This window comes from Haemorhous mexicanus, chromosome 25 (assembly GCF_027477595.1).
Source record: "Haemorhous mexicanus isolate bHaeMex1 chromosome 25, bHaeMex1.pri, whole genome shotgun sequence".
In the NCBI taxonomy this organism is placed as follows: domain Eukaryota; kingdom Metazoa; phylum Chordata; class Aves; order Passeriformes; family Fringillidae; genus Haemorhous; species Haemorhous mexicanus.
Window position 1 is genome coordinate 565,706 of NC_082365.1, and position 13,578 is coordinate 579,283.

The 13,578-nt window shown below is 50.5% G+C and overlaps 1 protein-coding gene across 2 annotated transcripts in view; it reads right to left on the reverse strand.

The window, feature by feature from the left end:
• Nucleotides 1-13,578, reverse strand: part of RAP1A (RAP1A, member of RAS oncogene family) — a 31,796-nt gene that overhangs the window by 17,867 nt on the left and 351 nt on the right. The gene's annotated exons all lie outside the window — the stretch shown is intronic.

Genomic DNA, 13,578 nt, shown 5'->3' on the forward strand with positions numbered 1-13,578 from the left:
CTCAGCTCATCCCCAGGAAGATGCACTGGGACAGAGGAAAATGTCCCTGGCTGAGAGACAGGCAGGCAGCAAGGGCCACTCACCTGGCTTTAAGGAAGAAAAAAGGAGTAACTCCTTGCTTGCTCATCACTCACACCTCCCTTTCTGTGACTGTCACCAGGAAAGCAGAATATTGAATGTTTCCCAGGGAAAAGTGGCATCAGCTCTGTGCCCATTTGGGAGAGAAGCACAGATGTGTCTGAAGTGCAGCACCTCCACCCAAGGCTGGCTGTGCCACCCCTGGGGCCGTGCCCTTCCCCCCTCCTGATGAGGGGCACATTCCTGGGCTGCTGCAGCCACGAGTCCTGGCTGTTTTTATCCTGGCACTTCAATACTCACTCGTGGCTACTATAAACAAACCTGTTTCATTTTCAACTTGGAAATGTTCTCCGTGCCAGTTTTTTCAGTTACTATAAACTAGGCCATGGAAAGGGCTGGATTTTCTTTTTTTAAAAGTGTCAACTAAACATTGCTCAACACTCTACCAAAACCCCTCCATCACTCAGAGCCATGTTGGCAAAACAAACCCAAACCCAGCACTTCTGCAAGGGGAAGATTTACAGTGATCAAAACCACACTCAGACTGACAGATTCCCTCCAGAGTGAAAAAAAGAGTCCAAACAAACAGAGAATGATGCAGCAGCAGGGCTGGAAACACCAGGCCAAGGATGTCCCCTTGAAGCAGCCCAGCTCTGCCCAAGGACAGCTCCACTCAGCACCTGCTCCCTCCTTTGTCCTACACCGTGTTCAGAGGTGTTCAACTGCTCAGTGAAGTCTAAAGCACATGAAACACTTCCCCAATGCTCACCAGAGCTGTCACCAATTACACAATGGCTCCAGAGCCATGCAGGGAACAGGGATGTGCACCCCAAAGGAAAGGGGGGTGGGCTGGAGACCCCACAGCTTGGGAACAGGGATGTGTAACACCCCAAAGGAAAGGGGGCTTGGTGGAGACCCCACAGCCTGGGAACAGGGATGTGTAACACCCCAAAGGAAAGGGGGCTTGGTGGAGACCCCACAGCCTGGGAACAGGGATGTGTAACACCCCAAAGGGGGGTGGGCTGGAGACCCCACAGCTTGGGAACAGGGATGTGTAACACCCCAAAGGAAAGGGGGCTTGGTGGAGACCCCACAGCCTGGGAACAGGGATGTGTAACACCCCAAAGGAAAGGGGGCTTGGTGGAGACCCCACAGCTTGGGAACAGGGATGTGTAACACCCCAAAGGAAAGGGGGCTTGGTGGAGACCCCACAGCTTGGGAACAGGGATGTGTAACACCCCAAAGGAAAGGGGGCTTGGTGGAGACCCCACACCCGTTAGCAGATAGCACCCCTGGACAGCAGCAAGGCAAACAGTGCCAGAGATGACCCTGCTATTAGCAAGGAGGCTGTTTAATTAACAAAAATCCCTGCCATGGACTCACCTGCTCACAGAAGGAGCCCCTTCTCCAAGGCAGTCCCAGTCCCTGGCTTCAGGGCACAGGGAAAACCTCCTCCACCTTTCCTGAGGCCGCCAACAGCAGAAAAATGAGAGGGAAGAGAAAAACAAAAGACTAAAAGACCAGACTAAGCAGAAAGCAGGATTTCAGTGTGACTTCAAAAGCACAGTGTGACAAACTTCCACTCACAGACTGCATTTATTTTCTTGCTCATTATCACTGTGGTCTCTGACACCAAAGTAAGTGTGTTTTAGGTATATTAACATTACATAAGAGGTAATGTTTTATAATTTATGCCAGGAATCTCAGCCTCAGTTTTGTAATTTTAACACCAAAATCTTTATCACTTCCACTGACTGCTTTCAGCATCAAATCAAATACCAATCAAGGCAACAAAAGTGTAATTAGCTGTGCACAAGGCTGCTGTAGGATGAGTCATGACCCCAGCGAGGTGCATCCTGATGCTGGACCCTTCAGGCTGTCCCTTGTCCAAATCATCAGTAATCCACGTGTCAATGTATCTTCCTTTCGTTTTTCAGGTAACAAATAACCCCAAAAGACCCAGCAAGGAGCACACACAGAAAATAAAGCTGGTGACAAGCTAAATAATCAAACAGGCACGTGAGAACACAGGAGAGCAACACTGGCCAGAGGTGTTCCCTGAAGAGCTCCATCAGAAAAGGCAAGAGAGCAGCCTTCAGATCTCACATCAGTTCCCAAAACCTCCCAGGCCAGGTGTGTGCAGCTCAGAGCCACATCCCAAGCACCACTTTCTGCATCACTTCACATCCTCCTGGAGCCTGGGAGGCTCCCGAGCCAGGGCCATAAAGGCCTGGGTGAAGAGTAAAGTCCTCTAGCAAGAGTCCTGTGCTGTGCTGAGCTGCAGCTTCCAGCAAATTAACTGCAGCCCACACAGCCACGGCAGAGAGACAAACTCCCTGGAAAACAGCAATGATTCTGTCACTGGAAATGTCATTTTGGGCATACTCTGGGACTGATCCTGCTCAGCCTGTAACCTTTTGTGCAATCAGCTTCACGCTGAACCTGCAATTTCAAATAACAGAATGTTAACTTCTGTGGAAGTGGCTGTGAGTTTTTCCCTGGGAATTGCTTTGCTATGAAGCTCTGCAGGCGAGGAGCAAGGGCTCCGGGCAGCTAAAGCCTGCCATGCTGAAATGGCTCATTTATTTTTTGTCCTATTGCTCTGCACTTGCAGAAAGTTGCTAGGGCCATGTGCCAGCCAGACAAAGGCAGGGGAAAGGAAGCCAGCAGCACAACTCAGAGACCAACACACACTGCATCCCCAAATTAGAACAAAGCTCTACGTCAGGGGCTGGAGCTGGCAGCTCCCCTCCAGCCAGACTGCAGCACTCTGCAAATTAATGCCAAGAGAGCTGCAGGCAGGACACAGCCACCTCACAGAGCACACCGAGGCAAACACACCCTGCTCAGTCACCAGTATCTGCAACAGTTTGAGAGCAGGGCTGGGAGGGCACAGCTCCCCCCAAGCAGCACCACGGCCACATTTGCCATTTCTCCTTTTCCACCCAGCCCCGCTGGGGCTGTTCAGTTCACAGCACTCAGAGGAGTTCTCCACAGCTTCTTCTGGAAGAAAAAACGAAAAACCCACTTCCTTTCCCCCTTCCTCATCAGCCAGAGACGTAAACATTAAAGGGCAAATCTGCCATTAGACACAGCAGCCGCTCAGGGCACTTCCTCCATTTGCTGCCTATCACATCCACAACCTGCCACTGAATTTTAAGCCCTATAAAGTTTTTCATTCCTCTCCATTTCCTTTAGTGGAAAAAATATCCTGACCTTTTATAAAACAGATTAAATTCCAGACAGACCTGAGGAGGCTCAATCGTAGCAGAAGACCAACTCCATTCTGCTTGGAAGGAATAATTTGTTGTGCTGATAGTAGCTTGGCAACATTCGCCACTATTCTTCCTGGTTTATATAATTAAGAGTAAATAAGTGACATGAGGTAGACAGATTGCCACTGAAAGTTCAGCTTGCACTTTAATTATTTCACTTCTGCAGCAGTAGTGATGAGACACTGGCCACAAAGCCCAGTTTGAGCTTTCTTGGTCTCCAGCATAGAAAACATCATGGAGAGATGAAGCTTCCAGGCCACTAAGGGCTCTTTGAAACCTCTCAGTGAGGTTGGAGAGGTTCAAACTGCTCCTGCCATCTATTTCCAGCTGACATTGGGTAGGTTAAGATTAGGTATTGGGAAGAAAGTCTTTACTAAAGGGCAGGGAGGCCCTGGCATGGAGAAGCTGTGGCTGCCCCGGGACCCCTGGCAGTGCCCAAGGCCAGGCTGGACACTGGGACAGGGGCAGGTGTCCCTGCCCACGGCACTGGATGGGCTTTAAGGTCCTTCCAGCCCAAACCATTCCATGATTCTATGCCTTACACCCACCAGTGATAAACCCCAAGACTAACACCAAGCCCCTAAACAGGGGGCACATCCCAGCTCTAAAGGAGACCGGGCTAACTCACAAATCCCAGAAAATATTGAGATTCTCCAAATCTCCCTGGCACAGCTGCAATAATCTGTGTTTGTACACTGGATGTGACCGTGCTGACTGTTCTAAAGGTCAGCTCTGCATGTGCAGCCCAGAGATTTGCACTTGCCACGAGCAACCAGCCCCCCCCATTCCCACACAACTGTGGCTCATTAAATGCCTCTTTTAACAACAATTTCCAGAATGAAAAGCCCCACTGACCATATGGCCACTTATTAATACCACATTTGTTTATCAGTTTAAATAAACCCCCTACAGCAATGAGTACCCGTGTAATGAGGACTTAAACACAGCTCACAAGGGATGTGCTGGCACTGCCAAGTGGGACTGCACCTCCTGAATGCTTTTCAGGGCAGATTTCAAGGCTTGATAGGAACCTGAATAGCAGTGAGTGCACAGAATTAACTTCAATACAGGGGAAAGCAACAGTTTCATTACGTCTCGTAAATAAATTAAGTTATTTAATGTGGTGCTTAATCCTCCAGTATTTAGCTCAGCCCCTTAATGCTGCTTCCTGGAACCTTGGGCCAGAGTGGGGGTGGAAACTGAAATTTCTTCTACAGCGAAAATGAAACTTTCTTCTGTGTGAAGGTTTTAACTGAAGGAATATTCAAACAGTTATTAACACTTCAGTGCCAGAGCAAGAGCTTTGAGGCCAGAGGGGTTTTAACCAAACCACTGCCAGACCTGGCCTCTGCACCAGGGCTTCTCTGAAGTTTTTTAATCCTCCTGAACCTGCTTAAAAGGGCAAAACTCCTTTGACAATTCATCCTGGAATTTCCTTTTTGGTGAATAAAAGGTGACATTAAAGGAAACAGCTCTGATAGTTTAATCAGTTTTATATAAGCCATTTCAGTACTTACAGGTCATGCTTGATTACAACCAAAACAGACAATTCTAGAGCTGCCTTTAAGCAGCAGCAAGGCCAGGGCTGGGGGCAGCTGAGTCCTGCTGGCAGCACAGGGGCTGGCTGTGACTCACAGGGAAGGGAGGACACAGCCCACCCTGAGCAGCACTGGCAGCAGCCACTCCTCCCCTCCACCTCAGCAACACCACTCACACAGCAACCAGAAGAGGCTTCTTTTTAGGATTTTTAGGATGTGTCTTTGAAATGATAGGGCAAAAGGGAAAAAATCCTCTCTCCCACACGAGTACGTGGATTTGTCAGACACACGGCCTGGGGACAGGCTCTGCACTCTGCAGGAGCTGGGAACACAGCTCCATCACTCCAGCTGAGTGTAAACTGCCATCCCACAAGGTCTGTGCTGAGCACACCTCCCACCAGAGTTAGAACTTGCACTCATCTGTTTCCAGGAGTAAATCTGCAGACAGAGCATTGCCCAAGCCATGCCCTCAGCACCATGGCTTTAAAAGTTCCCAAATCTATTTCAACTTCTGCCCAGGGAGCTGCAGGGGATGTGAAGCTGGCAAGGGCAGTTACAGCACCCAGCTGCATCCTCCTGACACCTGCCAACCACCCAGCTCAAGTCTGCTGTGCTGCTAAAAGGATTTGGACTCGACGTTGTGTTTGTGACAGGGGCTTGGGCCAAGAGCTCCTGTAACAGAGGCTGCAAAGTACTGAAATGACAGAAAAAAGGACAAGCCCCACTTTCTCAGAATCACACCACCAGGAAAGTGCCCTGGAGCATTACAACATCTGTTTGATAATTTCAAATGGGATTCCTGAAAAAGCTCTGACTGCATTCTAGTCATCAATACACCTATGCAGGGTATTCACAAAACAGGCCAAGCCATAATAGTACTGTAACCTCCACAACTTCATAAGTGATCTGATGAGTTAAAAGCCCTAAATGCATAAATATTTCATGAGAAAGGCTGTCTGGAACCACTTCAGTCTGTATCTTTAATCTTAACGTTATTTTCAGCTACAATTAGTGTTATAATCTAAAGCAGGAAGCAACAATTGGCTAAATTTATCTTCACCCATATTTACTTCATAAATCCAGCAAGTTTTCTGTTCTTCAGGCCTGATACCCAGTAACTGTTACTCAGCACAGGACTGACAAAAACATCAAATCTCAGGGTAAAGCAAGATGTGCTGGAATGAGACTGCTACACAAAAAAAGGAGAATTGCACCAGAAATAGCCTTACCCAGTGAACTGTGAGTTACTTTTAACTATCACGTGGTGACTGGCATATAAAAAGATATTATTCTGCATGTCAGCTGTCTGTAATGAAAGTTTTCCTCTTCTCAGCTGCCCCTCCCTACAACTTTAGGTTTATTTGCATGAGAGAAAAGAATATTGCATAAAAATGCAACATAAAAGGCACTAAATCCAATACACCCAGCTGAAGCGCTCCTCCCACGTCCTCGTGGCTTTCCAGATGAAGGGTCTATTTCCAGCCAGAAATGTGGGAAATGCCTGATGGCACAGAGATTCCTGCCTTGGACACAGAGCTGGGCAGGGCAGAGCAGCCCCAGCTGCAGGCACCAGGAGCAGACTGCACTGCCCTCAGCTCACACGCAATACCCCCACTCAAACATGACAAGTTCACATTTTTGCAGTATTAGAACACTGCAGAACACAACATCATTGAATCCAGCAAATATTTCCACTAAAAAAACCCCAAAACATTCCAGCCAGCCTTGAATGTGCAGTCACTGACAAGGGAAATGCAAGTGTCTGTCTCCCTGCAATGCTCCAGCAAGCAGCAGTTATGCAACACAGCCCACTGACAAACAGGCTCCCAGGTGCAGAGCATTCCCAAAAAGCAGGGATCTGACAAAGCAACAGCCACCTCTGACAGAAATGCCCACCCTGCCTGTTACACTGAGCACATTGCTGAGTGCATTTTGCCTCACTGGAGCAATGAACAAAGATTTGTTCCAGCCCCAACACAGCCACTGCTGTGGGCACATCCAGACCTCTTGCTTCAGTGCCCCAGGTGGATTTAAGTATTTTCCAACTTATCAATATTCACAATAAATAACAAACCACAAAGCCTCGGGCCACCTGCTCAACAGGGCTGCCACTGCCTGGCTCCCCACATTTTAACTTAAAGAGGTGAAAGGGCCAAGTCAGCACCTGCAGCCACGGCTGTGAGCAGCCCTGGAGATCCCTTTTTGGCTCTCTGTCCTGTCACCTGTTCCTTCCCTGGCAGGAAAGCCCAGGGCAGGGTCAGAGTCCCCCTCAGGCTGATGATTCTGTTCACCAAAAGAAAGCAACCAGCAGTTTCCAAAGCATACCAAGCCTGCTTTTGTCAGCATCTGGACTTCTCAAGCAAAAAGGATGCAAGGGGTGCCTTTCCCTGGGTTCAGGTGAAGCCAGGGCAGCTGCAGTGAGGAAGTGCCTGTTCAGGTATAGCAGGTATTTCCCAACTCCCAATACCGGCCCGAGCACTCGCAGCAGGGAGCAGAGCACACATCAAAACATCAAAACACAGTCTTTATGTGGCCACCCGACCTGCTCCAGCAGCTGACACCTGAGAAAGAGCCCCAGCCCTGCCCTGGGCCCTGCTGCCACAGGAGAAACAGAACCAGCAGCTCTGAGCTCACCTTCACCCAGGGCTGCTGCCTGCACAAGGCTTTGGGCACAGCCTGCAGTACAGAAGCTGCAGACCCCAGATGACTGGAGATCCAGGGAGGGATGGGTTCTGGTGTCCCATTTTCCCCCACACACACCCCTAAGGATCTTCCCACAGCACATGAATGCAAGTTGAGTTTAAGCACAGCATTTCTGATCAGGAATGTGACGCTCAGTGCCTCCTCCTCGAGCACCACCCTTCTTCCCACAGCCTGCTCATTTTAATATTGTTAAATGGCTTTCTCTGCACAACCTCATTACTGCAGTACTTGCAAGGGAAGAAGGGATCTCTCAGTAACCAGCTCCTGGCCCTCTGCAGATCAAAACTGCTTCACAGCAGACCTGGGAGTGAAATGGCCTCAGAGGTGCAGCACAAGTGCTTCAGTGTAAAAACCTGGTGCCAAGAGCTGAGCAGGCCCAGGTGTGCCCTGACTGATGCTCTGCTGTCACTGGGTCCCCTTTTCTTCAGAGGGGAGCTCAGAAAACAGGCATTAATTAACAAAATTATGCTATCACAGGAAATAACAGGAAGCTTCTCATAATGAGCCATTTATCTCTGAAGGGTTTCAGTCAGACATGTCAAACCAGCCCACAGAGGATGTCAACAGGCACCAGCACACAGCCAGCTGAAAAACAACCAGCAGAGACCCTCAACCTGCTGCAAGAGAGGCAGCTCCAGGTAACGCTCATGAACCCTGCAAACACCAAGCTGGTACCTCTGAGACCAAATGTCCCCTATCTGGTACCATTGTGGCAGCCAGAATGAGGCACAGGTCACGTTCCTGCCAGCAGAGTCACCACAGCACCTGGCTGAAGGACACTGCCCTGGTCAGACCTGGCAGGAACTGCAGGTGCTTGCTCTCCCCTCCATCAGCAGTGCTACTGGCACAGCTAACTGGATCTGCTCCACACCTCCTTCATCCTTAACGTGGACCTGCTCCACACCTCCTTCATCCTTACCTTGGACCTGCCCCACACCTCCTTCATCCTTACCTTGGACCTGCTCCACACCTCCTTCATCCTTACCTTGGACCTGCTCCACACCTCCTTCATCCTTACCTTGGACCTGCCCCACACCTCCTTCATCCTTAACATGGGTCTGCTCCACACCTCCTTCATCCTTAACGTGGATCTTCTTCACATCTCCTTCATCCTTAACGTGGACCTGCCCCACACCTCCTTCACCCTTAACATGGATCTGCTCCACACCTCCTTCACCCTTACCTTGGACCTGCTCCACACCTCCTTCATCCTTAACATGGACCTGCCCCACACCTCCTTCACCCTTAACATGGATCTGCTCCACACCTCCTTCATCCTTACCTTGGACCTGCTCCACACCTCCTTCATCCTTAACATGGGTCTGCTCCACACCTCCTTCATCCTTAACGTGGATCTTCTTCACATCTCCTTCATCCTTAACGTGGACCTGCCCCACACCTCCTTCACCCTTAACATGGATCTGCTCCACACCTCCTTCACCCTTACCTTGGACCTGCTCCACACCTCCTTCATCCTTAACGTGGACCTGCTCCACACCTCCTTCACCCTTACCTTGGACCTGCTCCACACCTCCTTCATCCTTACCTTGGACCTGCCCCACACCTCCTTCACCCTTAACATGGACCTGCCCCACACCTCCTTCACCCTTAACATGGATCTGCTCCACACCTCCTTCATCCTTACCTTGGACCTGCTCCACACCTCCTTCATCCTTAACATGGATCTGCTCCACACCTCCTTCATCCTTAACGTGGACCTGCTCCACACCTCCTTCATCCTTAACGTGGATCTTCTTCACATCTCCTTCATCCTTAACGTGGACCTGCTCCACACCTCCTTCACCCTTACCTTGGACCTGCTCCACACCTCCTTCACCCTTACCTTGGACCTGCCCCACACCTCCTTCATCCTTAACATGGGTCTGCTCCACACCTCCTTCATCCTTAACGTGGATCTTCTTCACATCTCCTTCATCCTTAACGTGGACCTGCTCCACACCTCCTTCATCCTTACCTTGGACCTGCTCCACACCTCCTTCACCCTTACCTTGGACCTGCTCCACACCTCCTTCATCCTTCCTCCTCTGGTGTCACAGTCCAACAGGTGACACTCATCCAGCACAGAGGGTTTTCACTCCAGTGCTGGTGCTGGAGACTCTGAACTGCATCAGCTGGATTCCCACTGGGCTCTTGCTTCCAAGAGTTTCTGAGGGCTCCACAATAAAGGTTCCACAATGGGAAAGCACAGGATTCAGTCTCTGCCTTGCCTTCCTCACCTCCCAGGGGTGAGTAACCCACTACAGCTCCATCCCACCACTTCCACTGGAACCTCCTGAGCCTGATCCTACCTTCCAGCACCTGCAGGGAGCCCACAGGAAGGATGCAGAGGGACTGCTCACATCCCACACAAGTTCTAACATCTGAGCAAGACAGGCTGGACCAAGTAAGAGAGCTCAGGAGGATGAACAGCTCCTTCAGAAGCCTTTGGGACATCCTTACTTCTCTCTGCCATTAGGTGTCATGTTTCCAGCAGCAGCAACTTTCCTAAAGAGCAAACACAAATGCCTACAGGAAAATTTCATCCTGGGATTTAGAAGCACCCTTTTAAGAACACGCTTTCATTAAAATTCTGTTTAATTTCCAATTAACTATTAAATAAAAAAGAAAATAAGTAACTACTTCAGCATTCAACACACAATGAACTGAGGCTATACTTTAACCACCATCCTCACTACTTTCAAAAAATAACCCAACAACCCCCAAAATCAAGGTCAAAAAAATCCAAACAGCACCCTCAGACTTGACCAAGTTTTAAAAGTCTTGAATCTGCTTCTGCAGAATTAAATACACAAAGTTATAAGAAGTGACTGATGTTCAACATTAATGTGGCTCATCAGAAATTAAAAGAAAGTGATAAAATAGTAAGTCTCCCCTATTACCCTAAAACCCAAAGTTCTGATCAGGATCCACAGCCAGAGCCAGCTAAGCTGATTTTGGCAAGGTTGAAAGTAACACTGGATCCAGGATAATTCTGAACTTCAAACAGCTACACATAAAAAACACTTCAAATATAAAGCCTAAAGGTTTGAACTTATGTATGTTCAAAAGATACACTTTGTTTTCTCTAGGAAAACAGATAACAGGTTCCTGTTGTCAGAGCATCAGGATTCCTCTTGAAGATGATTTTTTAAGTCTGCAGAGCTGCACAGAAGCAATCTGCTCTCTAAACACTGAGCACGAGTTCAAAGTGCCACTGAGTGAGCTGTGCACGTGCAGGGCACAAGAAAAAGCACTGCAATATAAAGTACAAACAAATGCTTGGAGTTGTTTATGCCCAGGACGATGATTCAATATACAATTAAAACTTTAATGTTCAAGTACATCCACATGTTACCCTCCTGCCATTTAATTACTTTTCAGTTTTTTTAAGAAGAGTCCTCAGACTGGCTGAGCAGCCACGAAATGTATCACTAACAACCCATGTCTGTATATTTGCAACTTATGGCTTCAAATATAAACTGCTCCAATTCTCTGTGTAAACACGAGCCTCCAAACAAAAGCATTAACCTGTCACTGGACTTATGCTGTGCGAGTAATTCAGCCCGTTTGGCAGGAGATCCTCTCAAACCTCCAGCAAAGCTCCTTACCCTGAAAACAGCCACGCCAGGGCCAGGACACGTGATGGCAGGATCCCGGGAGCCCTGGGTGCCAGCCTGGCTGGGACAGTGCTGGGCCTGGGCTGGCACCGAGGGTCCCCCAGCCCTGCAGTGCTGGGCACCCCCAGCACAGGCTGGCAGCAGGAGCTGGGCACCCCCAGCACAGGCTGGCAGCAGGAGCTGGGCACCCCCAGCACAGGCTGGCAGCAGGAGCTGGGCACCCCCAGCACAGGCTGGCAGCAGGAGCTGGGCACCCCCAGCACACACTGGGAGCAGGAGCTGGGCACCCCCAGCACAGGCTGGCAGCAGGAGCTGGGCACCCCCAGGCACAGGCTGGGAGCAGGAGCTGGGCACCCCCAGCACAGGCTGGGAGCAGGAGCTGGGCACCCCCAGGCACAGGCTGGGAGCAGGAGCTGGGCACCCCCAGCACAGGCTGGCAGCAGGAGCTGGGCACCCCTAGCACAGGCTGGGAGCAGGAGCTGGGCACCCCCAGCACAGGCTGGGAGCAGGAGCTGGGCACCCCCAGGCACAGGCTGGGAGCAGGAGCTGGGCACCCCCAGCACAGGCTGCCCTGAGCAGGAGCTGGGCACCCCCAGTACAGGCTGCCCTGAGCAGGAGCTGCTCTGGAGCTGCTCTGGAGGGGTGACTCTGCTCCCCCCAGGAGCAGGCAGTGCCAGCACTGCACATGAAAACAGATTTTTATTTTTAGAAGCGGTGCGAGCACAGCACTTCCTGCCGGCTCCACCTTGAAGAACGACAGACGCTCTGCCACCCTCCATTCCAAAAGCAGCATTTCACAACTTCTGCTACCTGCCACAACACACGGAGGCAAGGGACAATCTGCCGAGAGCGGCAAGTGACAATTTCCCAGTCTGTAACTTGGCACTAAGAACTTCTGTTGGAATATGTTGCCAGTCTTCGCTCACATCAATAAATCGATGCCTTTTTTCCTGCCACGGGGATGAACAGAACATTAAATGTTTTTATTTATGACACTGATTTTTTCCATAGCAACCGGATGTGAACATGGCATTCCGGGCGCAATGAAGTCACTATAGCAACGTGATAATGATGTCAGAATAATCAGCATTTCATACTTGTGAAATACATGGCTTCTGTGAATTCAGAAAGTTGCAGAGACCACAAGAGCAAGAGTGCTCCATCTGGAACTTCCCTTTAACTTGCCTGGTTTTGGATAACTTCTCATTAAAGGCACAGAGCTTTGCTAAAGCACCATGTTCTGTTTCTCCAAGCCTCATCCACTACTTCCTGAAAGTCACAAATTCCCGCATCAAAACCCGAGGATCCGCTACACCAGGGAGAATTACTGGCACACCATTTCAGCATGAAAAAAGCAATGACACAAATCACAACAGTGAAACATTTCACAGCAGACAGGCACTGTCAGCTGAACAGACGCTTTCCTCAACTCTTCAAATAATCTGGTGTCTCTTTGCGGGGAGCAACACAACTACTCAGAGAGAATTACAGCAGCAACAGAAATTACAGAGTGCCGATACAATGCTCCAAAGGCAGACAGGGGTTTTCAAGTCAAACAACTATTTTAAGAAATATTATCTTCCCTGTCAAGCTACTGAAAGGAAAAAACCCAGAGTTTTCACGGTTTGCCCTTCCTGTTTGCAGCTCTTTCCAAGCTGCGCGCAAAGCAAGACCCAATTCCAGCTCTGTGTCAGTCGGAACTGGCTCGCTCTGTCCAAACCCCAACCCTCCCACTGAGGAGGCTTCGCAGGAACCCCTGTCCCAAACCCAGCGGTTCTGGACCTCAAATATCTCCAGCAAAGACACCAATTAACGAGAAGTACCTAAACACCAAAGTTTCCCCACGCAGAGAAGAGTTTCTCTTTAAAGCGACTGAAGGAAGTGTGAGAACTCTTTTCAGAGCCGAGGTGGTCTGAGACAACCGGCCCTTGGGAGTGGAGGATGAGGATGGGCTGGGAGGGTGAGGATGGAGCAGCCCCCAGCCCGCTGCTCCACGTGGCTCACAGGGGGCTCCCCCTTGGCTTGTCCCACCTGCCCAAACCTCCTGCCGCCCATCCGGGCCGCCGAAGAGGAGCGGCTCCTGCAGCCTGTCCTGCCGTGCCCTGTCCCTCGTCCTGCCGAGCCTGTGCCAGCCCACCATCCGTGCCTCCAGCCTCGCTGTCCCTCCTTCACCTCCGGTGCTCTCGGGCCCCGCACAAGCCCCAGCGCCGCTTCCCCCGCGCGGAGCGGGGAGCGCGGGACGCCCCGCGCACACCTGACCGCAGGAGCAGCGCGACAATTCCGCTTATCGCCGGCCCGGTGCCGCACAAGATGGATGTCCGGCGGGGCTGGGACGGGACCGGCCGGCCAGGACGGGGCCGGGGCCGG